The sequence below is a fragment of the Coenobita brevimanus genome, chromosome 83, assembly GCF_032717465.1.
Source record: "Coenobita brevimanus isolate Jiangsu-jjx chromosome 83, ASM3271746v2, whole genome shotgun sequence".
Taxonomy (NCBI): domain Eukaryota; kingdom Metazoa; phylum Arthropoda; class Malacostraca; order Decapoda; family Coenobitidae; genus Coenobita; species Coenobita brevimanus.
In genome coordinates, this window is record NC_137036.1 from 11,595,788 (window position 1) to 11,616,098 (window position 20,311).

At 45.5% G+C, this 20,311-nt stretch overlaps 2 non-coding genes and 1 pseudogene across 2 annotated transcripts; 2 read left to right on the plus strand and 1 right to left on the minus strand.

Moving 5' to 3' along the window:
* The first annotated feature begins 1,293 nt into the window (after positions 1–1,293).
* LOC145409960 (5S ribosomal RNA) lies at positions 1,294–1,412 on the plus strand. The gene has a single exon (XR_013899187.1). It is a non-coding gene; the product is annotated as a 5S ribosomal RNA (ribosomal RNA).
* Positions 1,413–3,821: 2,409 nt separating this feature from the next.
* Positions 3,822–12,837, minus strand: LOC145409919 (histone H2A-like; annotated as a pseudogene).
* On the plus strand, positions 11,082–11,200 carry LOC145409961 (5S ribosomal RNA). The gene has a single exon (XR_013899188.1). It is a non-coding gene; the product is annotated as a 5S ribosomal RNA (ribosomal RNA).
* Positions 12,838–20,311: the final 7,474 nt, after the last annotated feature.

Here is a 20,311-nt window from a genome sequence, read left to right on the forward strand (position 1 = left end):
TAGATTTACTCCCCATTTTGCTCACATCTCTGTCCTCCCCTGTACAGTTGTTATTATTGTGAGTGCTCAGGAAGTCTCCAACCATCTAGCAGCTGTGTAATTTGAGTATAAGTGTTATTACATTTTTTCCTTGTAATATATAGCATAAGGTGTTGATTCGTAGGCCTAGTAAAGTTTTTGTAATTCATACTGTCAGCCAGTGGTAATACTATTTTGTATCTGTAATAATATATCTTGCATTCACTGAGTATTATCTGGTTTTCTCATTTTATCAGGGCTGACTTAGATAAATTTACTCTTGCTAATTTCGTGTTAATAGAGGCTATTGCAGTTAACCATATATTTAACCTGTTTTTTGCCATTACATTATCCTTATGAGCCCTGAATATTTTGTTGTTAGTTTGAGCATTAAACTTTAACTTGTAATTTTACCTAACTCTTTTGTTTTGAACCTGGAACTTTACGGGACAGTAGTTATTTTTAGTATTCTCACTTAAAGTGTACATTATCTTTCTCTGTTCCGTAACAATATATATATATATATATATATATATATATATATATATATATATATATATTCTATATAGAGAAAGAGACAGGACGCGGGGTTGGGATGAAGTCTGGCAGACATGCATGCATGCAGCCAGGCAGGCAGAGACACACTAACGAATGCACGCGCACGGAGAGGTTTAACGTCCTTCACCTCTCTCCGAAAGGTGGGACCTAATGACAAACAAGAGGTTTAAGGAACTGTCTTTAGATTTTGACTTTTATATCTCTTACAGTTGTAATCAAGGTCTTTATATATATTTACTTTTTTGAGAAGACATTGCCTTTCCCACCAATGCGATTTCAACAGTTTTTTTTTTTTTTTTTTTTGTATACCCACCTACCTACCAAACGTCCTACCTACCTACCTGCCTTCCTACCTACCTATCTACTTACCCACCTGCTTGGCTTTCTGCCTACGTGCCTGCTTGACATGAGCCTGCATGATGTCAATGAGTGAAAATGGAATATAATCAAGCTGCCGGCGTCGTGTTTTAAGGAACGATCGATTACTCAATGAGCGTTTGCCTGTTTGTCATGCTGTTTGTCCATTTGTATTTGCATCTTGCATTTTCTTTTCCTTTGTTCTATATGTCTCAATACACGGTGATGAAATAGGTAATCCATCGACAGGCTGGAAGGTTGTCGATATCGCCTATGAAATCTGGAAATAAGAAAAAGAACTCGATAGAAGCCTCTTGAGGCTCAGTAAGTTCATATTTCTATTTCTTTTCATCATTCATTGCCAACGGCCACACCACGTTGAGAGCACCGCTTCTCGTCCGATCAGCGAAGTTAAGCAACGTTGGGTCTGGTTAGTACTTGGATGGGTGACCGCCTGGGAACACCAGATGCTGTTGGCATAATATTTTTACTTTTTTCTCTTTTTCTTTTTCTCCTGCCTCAAACTATGATCCGTACACTCAGAACAACAGGCGGCTGCGAATCCTGGGAATTTCCTTTCTTTAGCGACAAAATCTCATCTGACGTGCTCAAGGGGTCACCTCCAGAACTCTTGAAGGTAAATCCCACTAGTCGAAGCTATTTCTACCCTGCAATGCACCACAAGCAAGGTTTACTGATGCACCTACAAAAGACACTGTCACGTCGGTGAGGCATCACACACAATGCATATGAATACATGTGTGTTAGATGGAATATTTCCAAATGAACAGGTTATCCCTTGAATCTGTCGCTCTCACGACCGTTTTCTCTCTTTTCCAAGCTCCAGCCATGACCCTCAACGGGATAAGCGCTGCACCACCCGCCACAACAACACGCCAACCCAGGCAGGCAGGCAGGACGCTACCTTGCCCTCATCACCAAGTGCCTTGTAGCGTTCCCAACAACACCGACCACCCGGGGAACCCCTTCACATAGGCCCCATCGTAGCTACCAACTCGTATAAATCACTAATGCTTCTGCTCGTGGTAGTAGTAGTAGTAGTAGTGGTAGTAGTAGTGTTTGTTCTGATAGATGTAGTAGTTGTTGTGGCAGTACTACCATCATCAAAATGTTTCATATAACGATAAGAAATAATTGTAATAATAAAAATTCGAAGTAACAACGAAATTAACAATGGGAACAATAATTCCAAGAATAATAATATTTATAATAACAGTAACCAGATGTAGGGGAGCAATACTATTCTCGGCTGTAGTGTTATCAGTATTAGTTGTTGTTTTTATTATTGTCTGAAGTGCTCTTTTTTGGGGATATAAAATCCTCCATGGTCGTCACTCTGCGGATAATACATCAACATAGCATTCAGCAACTTTGTCCAGTCCCTCCATGGCTAAAGGCAAGCCATCATCTATGCTTTCTTTCATCCATCAACCTACCAACCCGCTCAGGATGTACGTTACGAGGCTTATGTGCAGTTGGCAGGGGGAATATCAATCGACCAATGCACCCTCACTGATGTAAGTACCTACTTACTTGCACCTAAACATAAATACATGCACAAACACAAACCAGCAGACATCTCATGCCACATTATACACACATACATAAATGCGCGCATACATTCAGAAAGACTATAGACATGGTGATGTAAGGCAATCCCTAAGTTTATTCTTTCTTATGAAGCGGATGTTGTTCGTAAAGGAGCCGATGGAGGTGAAGAGGATTTTAACGGAAGTGTTGACTTTCTCTCTGACTTCTTGGGAAGCAGCACAGCCTGGATGTTAGGTAGGTCACCTCCCTGGATGATGATGACATTGGACAAGAGCTTGTTCACCTCGTCGTCATTATGGATGACCATCTGCATGTGACGGCGACTGACATGAGTCTCCTTGCTGTGACGGGCAGCATTGCCAACCATCTCAAGCGCTTCATATACAAGGTGCTCCATGATTGCAGCCAAATAGACGGGAGAACAAGCATCCACACGCTCAGAATAATTATCTTTGTTAAGGATATGGAACTGGAGCCCAGCCTTGCTAAATCGAGACTCCCCTTCACCTTGCTACCCTTGCCACATCCGGACATCGTGTCGTCTGAGTAGGACCTTCAGTAGGAGACTAATGGGTCGCCGCAACACAAAACAAATGAAAACGTATGGAAATGGGGGAGGGGAGGAAGGACGGAACGCAGACATGGAGATTTGACTAGTAGGAGAGAAAGAAATCTAGATAAAGAGAAAGTGTCGCGGCTTAAGCCAATATGCATGTGTTTATTGTTGGCAAGCAGGGAGGGGGGAGGTCGCTGTCATGCAAATGTCATTGTTTGCTGGTTGCATGGGTGGCATGGAGGAGTGTAAATGTAGCCAATACGTGCAAAGACAGCGTGAAGGGTGTGATGGTGAGTATGTTCGTCAACGGCAATATGTCGTTGATGATGTTGTGGGGGTAACTCAGTGTCACCCTGAGTCTGAGCAGCAGGCATGACGTGTCGAGGCATAGGTGACAAAGGTCTGGCCAAGGTAGGCGCCAAGCGCGACCACAAGGTGCTTCATGACAACATCTAGGGCATCATGAAGTCTGCCGTCCGTCGTCTTGATCGTCGTGCGGAGTGAAGCGTATCTCTGTCCTCATCTACGAGGATACCCACGCTCTTCTGAAGGTGTTTTTCGAGAAGGTGATTCGCAACGCTGTCACCTTCACTGACCATGCCAAGCGGAAGACTGTGACCGAGAGGGACGTGGTTTACGCCCTGAAGAGGCAAGGGCGAACCATGTACGACTTCGACGGTTAGGCGAGTGTATAACTGCGTTGCCTTGCATTGCCCTATCCAACCTTGCCATGGCAAAGCGCACAACCCCCGGGCCTCTCTTAGAGGGCCACACTGAATTTCTGTGAAAGAGAACGAATGAAGACATGGTATAGGTCAATGCACGCATTCGGCGGCTTACTTGACCTATATGTCAATGCCACGGAAATCAAAATAAGAGTAAGGGACTCGAGAGGCGCCAAGTTTAAGACTGATCGTTTGGTATAATATGGAGAGGTCGGTTGAGCGACAGACAGACAGATAGGTGGGTGGATGGATATTTATGAGTACAGATAGATAGAGAGATACCAAGGCAGATAGGTGGCCCGCTAGGAAATTATAACCCGATAAATAGATCGAACGACTAATTGACTTAAAGACAGGAAGGTAGATAGACAGAGTGATTACTAAATACATACCCAGGTATATAGATAGTTGTGCAGAAGGAAATCATGACTCGACATAGATCGCAAAGCTAATTGCTTGGTAGGCAGCTATGTTGACTCGACTGCTAGAAAGTTAGATACCTAGACAGATTGCTATTTGCATAGAATGTTTCAGAAGAAAGGCGGATAGGAGGACGGATCGCTAGATATATGGATGGATAATGACATGGGTGGGTCGGTAAATAGATCCTTCGATATCACACAGGAAATTCATAGGAACAAGCATGCCACAGAACACAAGTCCCATACATAACATAACCAAACGGTCGCTTATCTAATCAAGTCTAAACTGGCCCACTCTGACATAACCTAACCACTCATAGCCTCACCTTACGTAAGGTAACCCAAATTAAACCTTACCTCACAAAACCAAACCATACCAATCCTAACCTAAACGACCCAGACAAAAGCAAACTTAACTAAACCTTGCCAAACCTCACTTCATTTCCTATTTCCAAATCTAAACAACCAAAACCTGGCTTAAACTCACCTTACCAGAGCAATAGTAACCTAGTCTAGCCACACCACACCAAACAAAGCCTCGCCTCACCAAAGCAAACCTACCTTCACCTACCGGAACTAATCTAAACCCAACCTCGCTTAACACAGAGACACAATAAAAACTAGCCAACCTATCCTTACCTGGCCTCATCAAACCTCACCAAACGTAACCAAAACCTTAAATGCCCTCAACCCACCAAACCAAATCTCACCTAACCTAATTATCCGTAAGTAGCCAAACATCATCCCACTAAAGCTAAAGGCTTCTCGTTACCTAACCAGTATTAACATGACCGACAACAAGCCCAAACTCAGAGAAAGGAAGCAAGACTCTTCAGAGTAACGTCAAACCACATAGAAGCCCAAAGAAAAGTATCCCAGCCTGACTACATATACGCAAACCCTGTCAAAATCGCACGCAAATCGAGGCGAACTTAATTATATATTTCATACACAATGGACGCACGAATGTATGTATGTATTAATGTACGTATGTTTGACTGTAAGCATCTGCGTACGTATGATTTTATGCATTTATGTGTGTGTGTGTATATATATATATATATATATATATATATATATATATATATATATATATATATATATATATATATATATATATATATCTATCTCTCTATCTATATATATATATTGAACATCTGTGGAGTCATCACACAACCTTGTCTCACGCTCACACCGATCGTGAACCACTCTCTTATATGCCCATTTACCCATACACATGATTCACTACAATCATAAAAACTCTTGATGGCATCTACCAGCATACCATCTACACCGTACATGCGGAAAACCTTCCACTTCTCTGTCTACTTTCTTTTATGGTTTTTCCAGATGCATGAATGCCATAAACACCTTAGAGTCCATCTCGCAAGCCATCTCCACTATCTGTCTTACTGTAAATATTTGATCCACACGTCCTCTGCCTTCCCTAAAGCCACCATGTCTATCACTCACTAAGACTTCTGATATCTCTTTTACCTTCTCTAGAATAGTTCTTCAATATACCTTCCCTTCCATAATGAATAAACTTATTCTACAATAATTATTGCACTCACTTGGCTCAAGTTTAATTTTGTATAGGAGTAGAATCACAGCCTTCTTCCACTGCTGGCAATGCTTCACCCATCCATACCATCTTACATACCTCCTGCAAGCACTTCCTTCCACTCACTTCACCACACTTAATCATATCTGCATACACTTCATCAACCCCAGCTGCTTCCCCATTTTTCAGCCGCTTCACAGCGTTCTTCACCTGTGCGAGTGTCACATTTCTTGGCATCGCATTCCTTCTCTGCACACCCACAAAACCAATCATGTTTACAGCTACTCTGCTCTCTCTATTTCATTCACCAGGCTTTCAAAATATTCTTTCCATCTGACCCTTACTTCATCCTCACCGGTTAATAATCTATCACCTATATCCTTAACACCTTCATATTTTTTTGGCTCTCACTTCTACATTTCCGCACCTCTTTCCAGAACCACTTCCTATTTAAAGAATAGTTTCCATTCAATTTTGCTTCCTAGATCATTTACCTGATTCTTTTCTCCTCTTCACTAGTCTCTATACTTGCTTCCTGCTCTCAGTATATTCAGTTCTAATTTCAGTTGAATCCCTGTCCTGTAACCATTCTCGCCACTTTTTCCTATTTTCCTCCACTTCTCTCTTAACCTCTTTATCCCACCATGCCGTACCTTTCTTCTTTGTTGATACTCTTGCTACACCACGCACCGCTTTAGCATTCCTCCCTTGGCAACTCCTTCCTTGCATCTTCCTCGCCGATTCATGCCCGATATTACATATTTCACACTCTCCCACTCCTCTACTTCACAGCCTCCCATCTTTGTTTCACACAATGCCATCACGGCATATCTAATTCTCATGAACATATTCACCACTTCCACCCTCCTGTTTTCCTCATTCAACACTCACTTTCCACATGGCTATCCGATTCTGTCCATTTGGTTGGGGTCCTGGGGCAGGCATTGGGACCTCCGAGGCTCTCCGAAACATTTCCCATGATTTAAGTGATTTTAGACAGGGGTATCTGGGGGACACTTAACCCAGCTAAAACCCCGGTTATGTGGTTACCACTCAGTGTAGTTAATGGTTTCCTTGATACAGTAAGCCATTTGGTTTGTCACTCAGTGTAGTGATAATAAGGCATTCTTACTATGAGTGAGTGGATGACGTTCGCAGCCATCTACCAAAGATGTGGTGTGTGGAAGGAAGAGAAGACGGAGGGGGGTGCAAGGAACAGCGTGGTGGACTGAAGAGTTGAGACAGGCTGTGGCACAAAAGAAGAAAGCATACAATGAATGGATGAGAAATAGGGGCGTGGAAGAAGTTGAGAGGCGGAAGAGAGAGTTATATGTAGAAAGAAAGAGAGAGGTGAAAAGATTAGTAAGAGAGATTAAGAAGAGAGTGGATGAGGAATTCGGAAGGAATTTGAGTGTAAAGTGGAGGGACTGTAAGAAAATGTTCTGGAAAGATGTGAAAAGAGTAAGACAGGGGGGAAGTGAAGTCATCAGGGGAGTGCAAGATAAAAATGGTAGATTACTAGTGGAGAAGAGAGAAAAAGTGAGCGGATGGAGAAAACACTTTAAGGAATTGTTGAACATAGAAGATGGAAGTAATGCGAGTATAAGTGGCTGGGGAATGGCTGGGAGAAGGAAGGTAAGAAGACAGGAAAAAATCAGTAGGATAGAAGTTGAGGAAGCAATGAAGAAAGTTAAATCGGGGAAAGCCCAAGGAATTGATGGAGTGTGTGGTGAAATGCTGAAGCATGGGGGAGAGATAGTAGTAGAATGGATGTGGAAGATGTGTAGACTGGCCTGGGAGGAAGGTAGAGTCTCGGAGGATTGGAAGTCAGGTATAATTATTCCCTTGTACAAAGGAAAATGGGAAAAAGAAGTGTGTGGTAATCATCGGGGCATTTGTCTTCTTAGTATAATAGGAAAAGTGTATGGTAGGATACTTATTGACAGAGTTAGAGAAAGAACAGAGAAAGTAGTTGGAGAAGAACAAGGAGGCTTTAGGAAGGGAAGAGGTTGTGTAGATCAGATATTCATTCCTAGATCTGTAGTGGAAAAGTTTCCAGAGAAGGGAAAGAAGTTGTATGCGGCTTTCATGGATTTGGAGAAAGCATATGACAGGGTGGATAGATAAGGATTGTGGAAAGTGTTAAGAATATATGGAGTAGATGGGAAGTTGTTGAATGCTGTGAAGAGTATGTACGATGGTGCGAAGGCTGCAGTGCGTGTGGATGGTGAACTAAGTGAATTTATCTCTTTGAAAGTTGGGTTGAAACATGGATGTGTCATGTCTCCATGGTTGTTCAATCTGTATATGGATGGGGTAATAAAAGAGGTACAAGGTAGGGCAGTGGATGTTGGAGTGGCCCTGGTGAGAGAGGATAGTGTTTGGAAACTCCCTGTATTGTTGTTTGCAGATGATACTGTATTGTTGAGTGAAGACGAAGGGGAGCTGCAAGGCTTGATGGATGAGTTTGGGAGAGTGTGTAAGAAACGGAATCTATAGGTGAATGTAGGGAAGAGTAAAGTGATGGTCTTTGAGAGAGGTGAAGTCAGTGAATGTACAGCGAGGTTGGATCTTGAGGAATTGGAAAATGTGAGTACTTTTAAGTACTTGGGTAGTGTGATGAGTAATGATGGAGGTTTGGAGGGTGAAGTGCTGGAAAGGGTACATCAAGGAAGAAATGTTGCCCCTATTTCTCATCCATTCATTGTATGCTTTCTTCTTTTGTGCCACAGCCTGTCTCAACTCTGCAGTCCACCACGCTGTTCCTTGCACCCCCATCCGTCTTCTCTTCCTTCCACACACCACATCTTTGGTAGATGGCTGCGAACGTCATCCACTCACTCATAGTAAGAATCCCTTATTATCACTACACTGAGTGACAAACCAAATGGCTTACTGTATCAAGGAAACCATTAACTACACTGAGTGGTAACCACATAACCGGGGTTTTAGCTGGGTTAAGTGATAAGAAACAGGGAAGAGAGCATGGAAGTGAAAAAGTTACTACATGACAGTATTGTGATACCAACTCTAACGTATGGAAGTGAAGCTTGGACGTTGTTGGAAGGACACAAGTGATAAGAAACAGGGAAGAGAGCATGGAAGTGAAAAAGTTACTACATGACAGTATTGTGATACCAACTCTTACGTATGGAGTGAAGCTTGGACGTTGTTGGAAGGACACAAGTCAAGAGTGAGAGCAGTAGAAATGAGTTATTTAAGAGGAGCCTGTGGAGTCACATGGAGAGACAGGCTGACGAATGAGGATATAAAGGAGCGTTGTGGTGTGGATGTGGATGTGATAGGAAGCGTTAGGAGGAACACACTGAGGTGGTTTAGCCATGTGGAGAGGATGGAGGGTGAAAGACTGACGAAGAGACTGTATGTGAATGAGGTGGAGGGGGGAAGGGGGAGAGGGAGGCCAAGAATGAGATGGAGGGATGGGGTGGAGAGGTATATGAGAGAGGGGGGTATGAGTTGGGAGCAGGGCAGTGAAATGGCGGGGGAGAGGGCGACTTGGATGCGATTTATTTCTGGCCACCCCAAACGGGATTGAGGCGTCTAGCAATATATATATATATATATATATATATATATATATATATATATATATATATATATATATATATATATATATATATATATATATATATATATATATATATATATATATATATATATATATATATATATATATATATATATATATATATATATATATATATATATATATATATATATATATATATATATATATTGTTACATAGCCTATGATTTCATCATCCTTTGTGTAATTCTAGCGTACAGTATGCTGCATGTTTGATCACGAGTGTGTTCTATCTCACTCCCCCCCTCCTCCCTTATAGCAGAGTAAGTCGTTCTTTCTGTTGTTCAGAGCAGGAGTGTCAACTCTTTGTCCCCTCTGGCTTCATTTGCGCGTCCTTTTTACAAGTTGTATCAAACTCTACCGGCCCCTATATAATGAGCTCAGTCTCTGCATTTATTGCCACTTAGATCTACTCCTCATTTTGCTCACATCTCTGTCCTCCCCTGTACAGTTGTTATTATTGTGAGTGCTCAGGAAGTCTCCAACCATCTAGCAGCTGTGTAATTTGAGTATAAGTGTTATTACATTTTTTCCTTGTAATATATAGCATAAGGTGTTGATACGTAGGCCTAGTAAAGATTTTGTAATTCATACTGCCAGCCAGTGGTAATAATATTTTGTATCTGTAATAATATACCTTGCATTCACTGAGTATTATCTGGTTTTCTCATTTTATCAGGGCTGACTTAGATAAATTTACTCTTGCTAATTTCGTGTTAATAGAGGCTATTGCAGTTAACCATATATTTAACCTGTTTTTTGCCATTACATTATCCTTATGAGTCCTGAATGTTTTGTTGTTAGTTTGAGCATTAAACTTTAACTTGTAATTTTACCTAACTCTTTTGTTTTGAACCTGGAACTTTACGGGACAGTAGTGATTTTTAGTATTCTCACTTAAAGCGTACATTATCTTTCTCTGTTCCGTAACAATATATATATATATATATATATATATATATATATATATATATATATATATATGTTCTCTAAAGAGAGAGAGAGAGGAGGGGGGGTTTGGATCAAGTCTGGCAGACATGCATGCATGCATGCAGCCAGGCAGGCAGAGACACACTAACGAATGCACGCGCACGGAGAGGTTTAGCGTCCTTCACCTCTCTCCGAAAGGTGGGACCTAATGACAAACAAGAGGTTTAAGGAACTGTCTTTAGGTTTTGACTTTTATATCTCTTACAGTTGTAATCAAGGTCTTTATATATATTTACTTTTTTGAGAAGACATTGCCTTTCCCACCAATGCGATTTCAACAGTTTTTTTTTTTTTTTTTGTATACCCACCTACCTACCAAACGTCCTACCTACCTACCTGCCTTCCTACCTACCTATCTACTTACCCACCTGCTTGGCTTTCTGCCTACGTGCCTGCTTGACATGAGCCTGCATGATGTCAATGAGTGAAAATGGAATATAATCAAGCTGCCGGCGTCGTGTTTTAAGGAACGATCGATTACTCAATGAGCGTTTGCCTGTTTGTCATGCTGTTTGTCCATTTCTATTTGCATCTTCCATTTTCTTTTCCTTTGTTCTATAGGTCTCAATACACGGTGATGAAATAGGTAATCCATCGACAGGCTGGAAGGTTGTCGATATCGCCTATGAAATCTGGAAATAAGAAAAAGAACTCGATAGAAGCCTCTTGAGGCTCAGTAAGTTCATATTTCTATTTCTTTTCATCATTCATTGCCAACGGCCACACCACGTTGAGAGCACCGCTTCTCGTCCGATCAGCGAAGTTAAGCAACGTTGGGTCTGGTTAGTACTTGGATGGGTGACCGCCTGGGAACACCAGATGCTGTTGGCATAATGTTTTTACTTTTTTCTCTTTTTCTTTTTCTCCTGCCTCAAACTATGATCCGTACACTCAGAAGAACAGGCGGCTGCGAATCCTGGGAATTTCCTTTCTTTAGCGACAATATCTCATCTGACGTGCTCAAGGGGTCACCTCCACAACTCTTGAAGGTAAATCCCACTAGTCGAAGCTATTTCTACCCTGCAATGCACCACAAGCAAGGTTTACTGATGCACCTACAAAAGACACTGTCACGTCGGTGAGGCATCACACACAATGCATATGAATACATGTGTGTTAGATGGAATATTTCCAAATGAACAGGTTATCCCTTGAATCTGTCGCTCTCACGACCGTTTTCTCTCTTTTCCAAGCTCCAGCCATGACCCTCAACGGGATAAGCGCTGCACCACCCGCCACAACAACACACCAACCCAGGCAGGCAGGCAGGACGCTACCTTGCCCTCATCACCAAGTGTCTTGTAGCGTTTCCAACAACACCGACCACCCGAGGAACCCCTTCACATAGGCCCCATCGTAGCTACCAACTCGTATAAATCACTAATGCTTCTGCTCGTGGTAGTAGTAGTAGTAGTTGTAGTAGTAGTAGTAGTAGTAGTGTTTGTTCTGATAGATGTAGTAGTTGTTGTGGCAGTACTACCATCATCAAAATGTTTCATATAACGATAAGAAATAATTGTAATAATAAAAATTCGAAATAACAACGAAATTAACAATGGGAACAATAATTCCAAGAATAATAAAATTTATAATAACAGTAACCAGATGTAGAGGAGCAATACTAATCTCGGCTGTAGTGTTATCAGTATTAGTTGTTGTTTTTATTATTGTCTGAAGTGCTCTTTTGGGGGGGTATAAAATCCTCCATGGTCGTCACCCCGCGGATAATACACCAACATAGCATTCAGCAACTTTGTCCAGTCCCTCCATGGCTAAAGGCAAGCCATCATCTATGCTTTCATTCATCCATCAACCTACCAACCCGCTCAGAATGTACGTTACGAGGCTTATGTGAAATTGGCAGGGGAAATATCAATCGACCACTGCACCCTCACTGTTGTAAGTACCTACTTACTTGCAGCTAAACATAAATACATGCACAGACACAAACTAGCAGACATCTCATGCCACATTATACACACATACATAAATGAGCTCATAAATTCAGAAAGAACAATAGACATGGTGATATAAAGCAATCCCTAAGTTTATTCTTTCTTATGAAGCGGATGTTGTTCGTAAAGGAGCCGAAGGAGGTGAAGAGGATTTTAACGGAAGTGTTGACCTTCTCTCTGACTTCTTGGGAAGCAGCACAGCCTGTATGTTAGGTAGGTCACCTCCCTGGATGATGATGACGCTGGACAAGAGCTTGTTCACCTCGTCGTCATTACGGATGACCATCTGCATGTGACGGCGAGTGACATGAGTCTTTTTGCCGTAACGGGCAGCGGTGCCAACCATCTCAAGCGCTTCAGCCACAAGGTGCTCCATGACTGCAGCCAAATAGACGGGAGAACCAGCATCCACACGCTCAGAATAATTATCTTTGTGAAGGATATGGAACTGGAGCCCAGCCTTGCTAGATCGAGACTCCCCTTCACCTTGCTACCCTTGCCACGTCCGGACATCGTGTCGTCTGAGTAGGACCTTCAGTAGGAGACTAATGGGTCGCCGCAACACAAAACAAATGAAAACGTGTGGAAAAGGGGGAGGGGAGGAAGGACGGAACGCAGGCATGGAGATTTGACTAGTAGGAGAGAAAGAAATCTAGATAAAGAGAAAGTGTCGCGGCTTAAGCCAATATGCATGTGTTTATTGTTGGCAGGCAGGGTGGGGGGAGGTCGCTGTCATGCAAATGTCATTGTTTGCTGATTGCATGGGTGGCATGGAGGAGTGTAAATGTAGCCAATACGTGCAAAGACAGCGTGAAGGGTGTGATGGTGAGTATGTTCGTCAACGGCAGAGTGTCGTTGATGATGGTGTGGGGGTAACTCAGTGTCAACCTGAGTCTGAGCAGCAGGCATGACGTGTCGAGGCACAGGTGACAAAGGTCTGGCCAAGGTAGGCACCAAGCGCGACCACAGTTAGGTGCTTCATGACAACATCTAGGTCATCACGAAGTTTCCCGTCCGTCGTCTTGATCGTAGTGCTGAGTGAAGCGTATCTCTGTCCTCATCTACGAGGATACCCACGCTCTTCTGAAGGTGTTCTTCGAGAAGGTGATTCGCAACGCTATCACCTTCACTGACCACGCCAAGCGGAAGACTGTGACCGAGAGGTACGTGGTTTATGCCCTGAAGAGGCAAGGGCGAACCATGTACGACTTCGACGGTTAAGCGAGTGCATAACTGCGTTGCCTTGCATTGCCCTATCCAACCTTGCCATGGCAAAGCGCACAACCCCCGGGCCTCTCTTAGAGGTCCACACTGAATTTCTGTGAAAGAGAACGAATGAAGACATGGTATAGGTCAATGCACGCATTCGGCGGCTTACTTGACCTATATGTCAATGCCACGGAAATCAAAATAAAACTAAAGGACTCGAGAGGCGCCAAGTTTAAGACTGATCGTTTGGTATAATATGGAGAGGTCGGTTGAGCGGCAGACAGACAGATAGGTGGGTGGCTGGATATTTATGTGTACATATAGATAGAGAGATACCAAGGCAGATAAGTGGCCCACTAGGAAATTATAACCCGATAAATAGATTGAACGACTAATTGACTTAAAGACAGGAAGGTAGATAGACAGAGTGATTATTAAATACATACCCACGCAAATCGAGGCAAACTTAATTATATATTTCATACACAATGGACGCACGAATGTATGTATGTATGTATTTATGTACGTATGTTTGACCGTAAGCATCTGCGTATGTATGATTTTATGCATGTATGTATGTATGTATATATATATATATATATATATATATATATATATATATATATTGTTACATAGCCTATGATTTTATCATCCTTTGTATAATTCTAATGTACAGTATGCTGCATGTTTGATCACGATTCGCCACGTGGCTTCCATAGTGACCAGGCTTGCGTGTTCTTCCTCACTCCCCCCTTCTCCCTCTTATAGTAGAGTAAGTCGTTCTTTCTGTTGTTCAGAGCAGAAGTGTCACCTCTTCGTCCTCTGTGCCTTCATTTGCGTGTCCTTCTTACAAGTTGAATCAAACTCTGCTGGTCCCCTATATAATGAGCTCAGTCTCTGCATTAGTTGCCACTTAGGTCTACTGCTCATTCTGTTCACATCTCTGTCCTCCCCTGTATAGTGTATTATTATTTTTGTGAGTGCTCAGGAAGTCTACAGCCATCTAGCTGCTGTATAATTTTAGTATAAGTGTTATTACCATTTTTCTTGTACTGTATAGCATGGGGCATTGATTCGTGAGCCTGGTAAAGTTTTTACTGTCAGCCAGTGTTAGTAATATTTGATGAGTCCTCGCGGTAGAGTTAGTGGTGTTGTTGCGAGGTTTGTGATACATATTGCCTGGGCACGGGGGGGGGGGAGGAAAGTGGGGGACACTAAACAGGATGAGAGGGGTCCGGTGGGTAAGGAAGGTGAGAAAAGGACGGAGGTACCGGAGGGTCTATTTAGTTCTACCCAAGCTTCGTGGTGGGGTGGAATGGTGACTGTGGAAGTGATAGTGGCGGGAAAAGATGGAGAGGGGGCCAGTAGAGGTGGAGAGGGAGATCGTGATGGAGAGTGATGGAGTGAGGCATCGAGTGAGGTTGGGTTGGGGTTGCATGTACAGATGGGCTGGGGAAGGTGAGTGTTAGGGGGATGTGTGTGAGCGTGGTGTGTGGGTGGTGGTGTTGTGTTTCTTCTATTCTTTTTTTCCGTTTTGTGATTGATGCTTGTCTGGGGGGGGCTGGACTGAAGTGGAGGCAGCGCTGATGACAATCGATGGTCGCGTGAAGTTTTTGGAGGAGGTCCAGCCCAAGGTATCCATCATACTGACGGCATGTGGAATCAAATATGATGAAGGGGTGATTGGTGGATACTCGTTGGTGAGTGTCGGTCCGAAGGGCCTGGGTTTCCCCACGGATGGGCAGGGGGCCATCCCTCGCGTCTATGAGGTTGGCTGAGGTGGGGAGAAGAGGGCCAAAAGCAGAGGTGTGGCAGGAGTAGAAGTGGGAGTAGAGGCACGACCAGGCTGCTCACGTGTCTACCAGTAGTCTAGCCTTGACCACGTTCAGCCAAATTTTGTCATAGACTGGGGGCCTGTAGTTGTGTGAGGTGCCCCCCGCCACCGTGGGGAGGTGTGGGGGCGGGCTTAAAAATCCATCTGCTGAGTGTGGACGTGTTCGTCGTGTTCCTCGTTGTCCGGTCCTGGCTAGGCTAGGGGCGGCGCACCGTCTTCTTCGGCGTCGACTTCTAAGGAGGAGACCTTTTTATGCCCCTGTAGAAAGGTTCTGTGCCTGCTTGCCTTGAGCTGCTCTCTAATGTCGTGCAGGGGGCAGGTGCGACTGCAGGCCGTGAATTCCCAGGGATTAATTGTGATGAGGTTGCCTTGATCCCTGGGGTTGGGGCGTTTCTTCTGCGGATGGGCCCTGGGCACAGTAGGAGGCGGCTCCGTGGGAGGTTGGTGAGGCAGCGGCTTTGGTTTTGGTGGGGGGGTCTTGGTTGTGGGGAATTTGCTCACCGCGTGGATAGGTTGTGGTATGGGACAGGCGGCGAGGAGATGTCGGACGAGTTGCAGGTCCTGATCCATGTTCCATGAGGGATCATAGATGATGAAATGCTCCCTGACTGTGCTAGGGAGAATCCTCAGCAGGGCATTGAAAGTGTGTAGATCCCGAGTATTTGTGGCTGCCTTGGGATAAGCGGCGCTGACGAGGCACCAGGCCTGGATGAAGGTGTTGTCTAGGTTACCATCATAGGTGAGGGCGTCGAGTTGAGAAAGAGTGACAACTCTGCCCATAGAAGGCATGAAAGCCTGTCTCACAATGTGTGAGAATATATCCCATGTCAATTCTGGGACGATTTTTGGTGCGACATTGGCGATTATTTTGCCCAGGTTAGGTAATGTGACGGCTATCTTTACTCTGTCAGAGTCGAACCCTATGTCTAAGAGGGGTTTAACCATATCCAAGTACACATCGATGTCATATTGCTCCGGGTTGAATTTCGGCAATTGGATGTGAGGTTTGGCTGCCATTGTGCAAGTTTTCCTTTATCGTTCCTCTGTGCTTTATTCGGATCCAGAACCACCACTGGCCACCAGTGTTATGCTGGGTGTTTTTAGGTCGTCTTCTCATCCTAAGAACACCAGCGACTGAGCGGGGTCCTCTTTCCGGACCGGAAGTAAAGCACCCACAAAGGAACAGGACATAAAAACCAGGCAGTATACCTTAACACATCTATTGCCTTAATTTCTACACCGTTACAATATAACACAGAGAGGTATTGGATATACAGTAGACAGGGACACAGAGTTATCCTTTAACACCAAGATTTACAGTTACACTTGAGACACGGTATTCTGCATGTACACTTATGTTGTTAGTTGTAATATCGCGATACCTTTATTTTATCTTTGGGCAGAATTAATATTATATATATTTAGTCCAATGCACTGGAGATGAACAGGGCCAAGAGTCAGTGGGGTGAATACTACTATAACTAGACAGGGTGCGGATCGCAACACTTGATGGAGTCACTTAGTCGCGACGGCACTTATACACAGACTTTTGATTCTTCCGCACACCCTAGTCTTGGTTCACAATTACTATAAGTTCTCTTATCTGGGACTCAGGCTATTTTCTATTCTGCCGGGTATCGGGCTTTAATAGGTTAGTGGTAACTTTCACTGGTATTATTCTGGCTCTCACTTTGTCACTATTCACTGTTATTTTCCCGTCTTGACTGTTCGTGATACAAGGGGCGTTAACGTCACTATTTACCTGTGTGTCTTGGGTACAAATCACTCTGGTGTTCGGGCGTGAGGGGGAGGCCCTAGGGGGAGCCTTCCTGTAGAGGGCAATATACTGCCCGCAGGGGAGTCACTGCCCAGGTCCTGGTCATCGGTGGAGTACAGGGAGGCCGGCCTGTCTGGGGGCCTCGACCTGGGAGGAGGCCCTCGTACTGGAGCCTCGTTGGTGGGGTGCAGGGAGGCCCTCTGGTCTGGGAGCCTCGACCTGAGAGGTGGCCCTCGGGACTGGGGGCAAACAGCTGTAGGAGGCGGGCCTGTTGCCTCTGGCTTCGTGGGGAGAGAGAGCCTGGGTTGCCTTCACCTGGAGGCTGCTGGTCGGGCCTGGCGATCCTAAGACTGCGGTCGCCTGTAGGGGAAGGCGCCAACAGGGGTGAGCTGCGGCACCTTCTCCGTCGGGTGTCTGGGAGGAGCAGGGATCTCCCAGGGGTAGGCGGTAGGACCTGGATCGGGCCCTGCCACCACTCCGGCAACACCTCCGGGGCAACACTCCCGGATGGTGACAAAGGGCGTCCCACGCAGCTGAGAGGGAAGGGGTCGGCCGCGCAAGGGACTTCCTGCGTCAGGAGTGCTTTCAGAGCCACGAATGAAGGGCGTACAGTGGCCGCTCCTTCCCCGTCACATACAGTGGCCGTGAACGGTTTCGTGACTCCTAGGGCATGCAGCCGAAGGGCGTACAGTGGCCGCTCCTTCCCCGTCACGTACAGTGGCCGTGAACGGTTTCGTGACTCCTAGGGCACGCAGCTGAAGGGTGTACAGTGGCCGCTCCTTCCCCTGCATGTACAGTGGCCGTGCTGGCGGTGCTGCTCCCGCAGGAGGAAAAGGCAGAAGGGTACACATAGCCCGTGCCCTCTCCAGTAAGTACTGAGGCCGTAGCCTTGGGTCTGCTTACCCTGGTACGTACTGCGGCCGTAGCCGTGAGCCTAACCGCCCTATGAGAAGCAACTGAAGGGCGTACAGTGGCCGCTCCATCCCCGTCACGTACAGTGGCCATCGACGCGGTGTTGCTCCTGTAGGAGGGAAAAGCAGGAGAGGGGTGCACAGAGGCTGCGCCCTCTCCAGTACGTACTGAGGCCATAGCCAAGGGTCTGTCTACCCTGATACGTACTTTGGCCGTAGCCGGGAGCTTATCTACCTTTAGAGAAGCAACTGAAGGGCGTACAGTGGCTGCTCCTTCCATGTCACGTACAGTGGCCGTCTACGCAGTGTTGCTCTCGTAGGAGAGAAAAGCAGGAGAGGGGTGCACAGAGGCTGCGCTCTCTCCAGTACACACTGAGGCTGTAGCCGAGGGTCTATTTACCCTGGTGTGTACTTCGGCCGTAGCCGTAAGCCTGCCTGCCCTTTGGGAAGCAACTGAAGGGCATACAGTGGCTGCTCCTTCCCCGTCACGTACAGTGGCCGTCGACGCGGTGTTGCTCCCATAGGAGAGAACAGCAGGAGAGGGGTGCACAGAGGCCGCGCCCTCTCCGGTACACACTGAGGTCATAGCCGAGGGTCTACTTACCCTGGTGTGTACTTTGGCTGTAGCCTTGGGCCTTCCTGCCCTTGGGGAGGTAACTGAAGGGCGTACAGTGGCCGCTCCTTCCCCGTCACGTACAGTGGCCGTCGACGCGGTGTCACCTGGGACTGAATCTTGTTCAGTCCCACTCCGATTCTGGTGACGGCTGTCCTGCTCGCAAGGTTGTTGCCTCTTTCCGCTCACCTGGTGTTGGGGTAGTTGCGGGGAAAAGGGACTCAGGACAGTAGTGTCCCGGTGACCCTCTTGTTCTGGGTCACTAGCCCCACCGTTGTGTCTTCCTGGGATGGTGGTGTGGTAGCGGCTCAGTGGTGGGATAGGGGGTGGCGGGGTGGGTGGTCCGGTGGCGGGTATTTTAGTAGTGGAAGGAGTATACACTATATGAATAATTCTGAAGCTTAGAGGGGGTGTGACAGACCAAAAAAAGTGTGTGTGTGTGTGTGTGTGTGATGGCGGGGATGTAAACAATAGGCGAATACGCTGCTAATAATTTCCTGATTATAAGAACTTACCGACCTCTGTGACCTGCCATTTCTCCCACACCAACTCATAGAGTGTGTTGGGTGACTTCATGCAGAGGAGGATTTGGGGACTTAGCCATTACTTGCCTGAGAAAATCACCGTGTTTTGGCGAACCCTTCCTTCGTCCGAAACACTGACTTGCACATGCGCAGTAGGGCTGTGTCGTGGCGGTTACCATGGTGACGACGATGCTGGGTAACTGCCACACCCCACCACGCCCCCTCACTGTGCCCCCGTGACACTGTAACAACCACTCATCATGGCAGAACCGCTGTCTGAGTTAAGGAAGCTGCAGAGAAACCAAATTTCTCGTGTACCAAAAGATGAACTTATCGATAAGATCCTGGCATTACCTGAACAAGACACGAGTAATGAGCAGCTCAGCATACTTTCTGAGTCAATCAAAGATAGCTGAAGCGAGTCTTGACATCACTAGACGGCGTGATAAGCAAGCGATTTGATGACCTGCAAACACAAGTCAACAAGCAAGCAAGCATCATCAAGAGACAGCAACAGTTTCTCGAAGTGCTAGACAGCAAAGAAAGGGAGAAAAACTTAGTCATCCTAGGACTGCCAGACGAGAATGATAGCTTGCATGGCGCCACTACGGATGCAGACAAGATTGCAAATACGTGGGAAAAAATTGAAGTAGAACAGCAGATCGTGCCATATCGAAGGCTGGGAACACAGGGACGACCAGGAGACCGAGAACGTCTTGCGCTTGTCATTATGTCAACTAGGGATGCCAGATTAATGATTATAATTAAAATCTGGCGGCGCAAATAGGGATGCCAAAGACCACTTGCTGGCAATGTCAAACACCTTCAAGACTGCTGGAGAAGACTATGCAAGAATCTGTGATAAAAGGACCTTCATCCCAGCGTCAGAGCCGAGTGGAAACGACTGCGGGATGCCGAGGCACGAGAGAATGAACGACCAGAAAACGCGGGATGTGTGATACGCCTGGATACCAGAGAAAAGAAATTATTTCGGGACGGAGTCATTATTGACACATAGATCCCTAAGGTTTTCCAGTAAGACCACAGAAGCATCAGGATCTGAAAATACTGCCATGGAACATACGTGGCGGCAAGACGAAATTAGACAAGAGTGAAGTC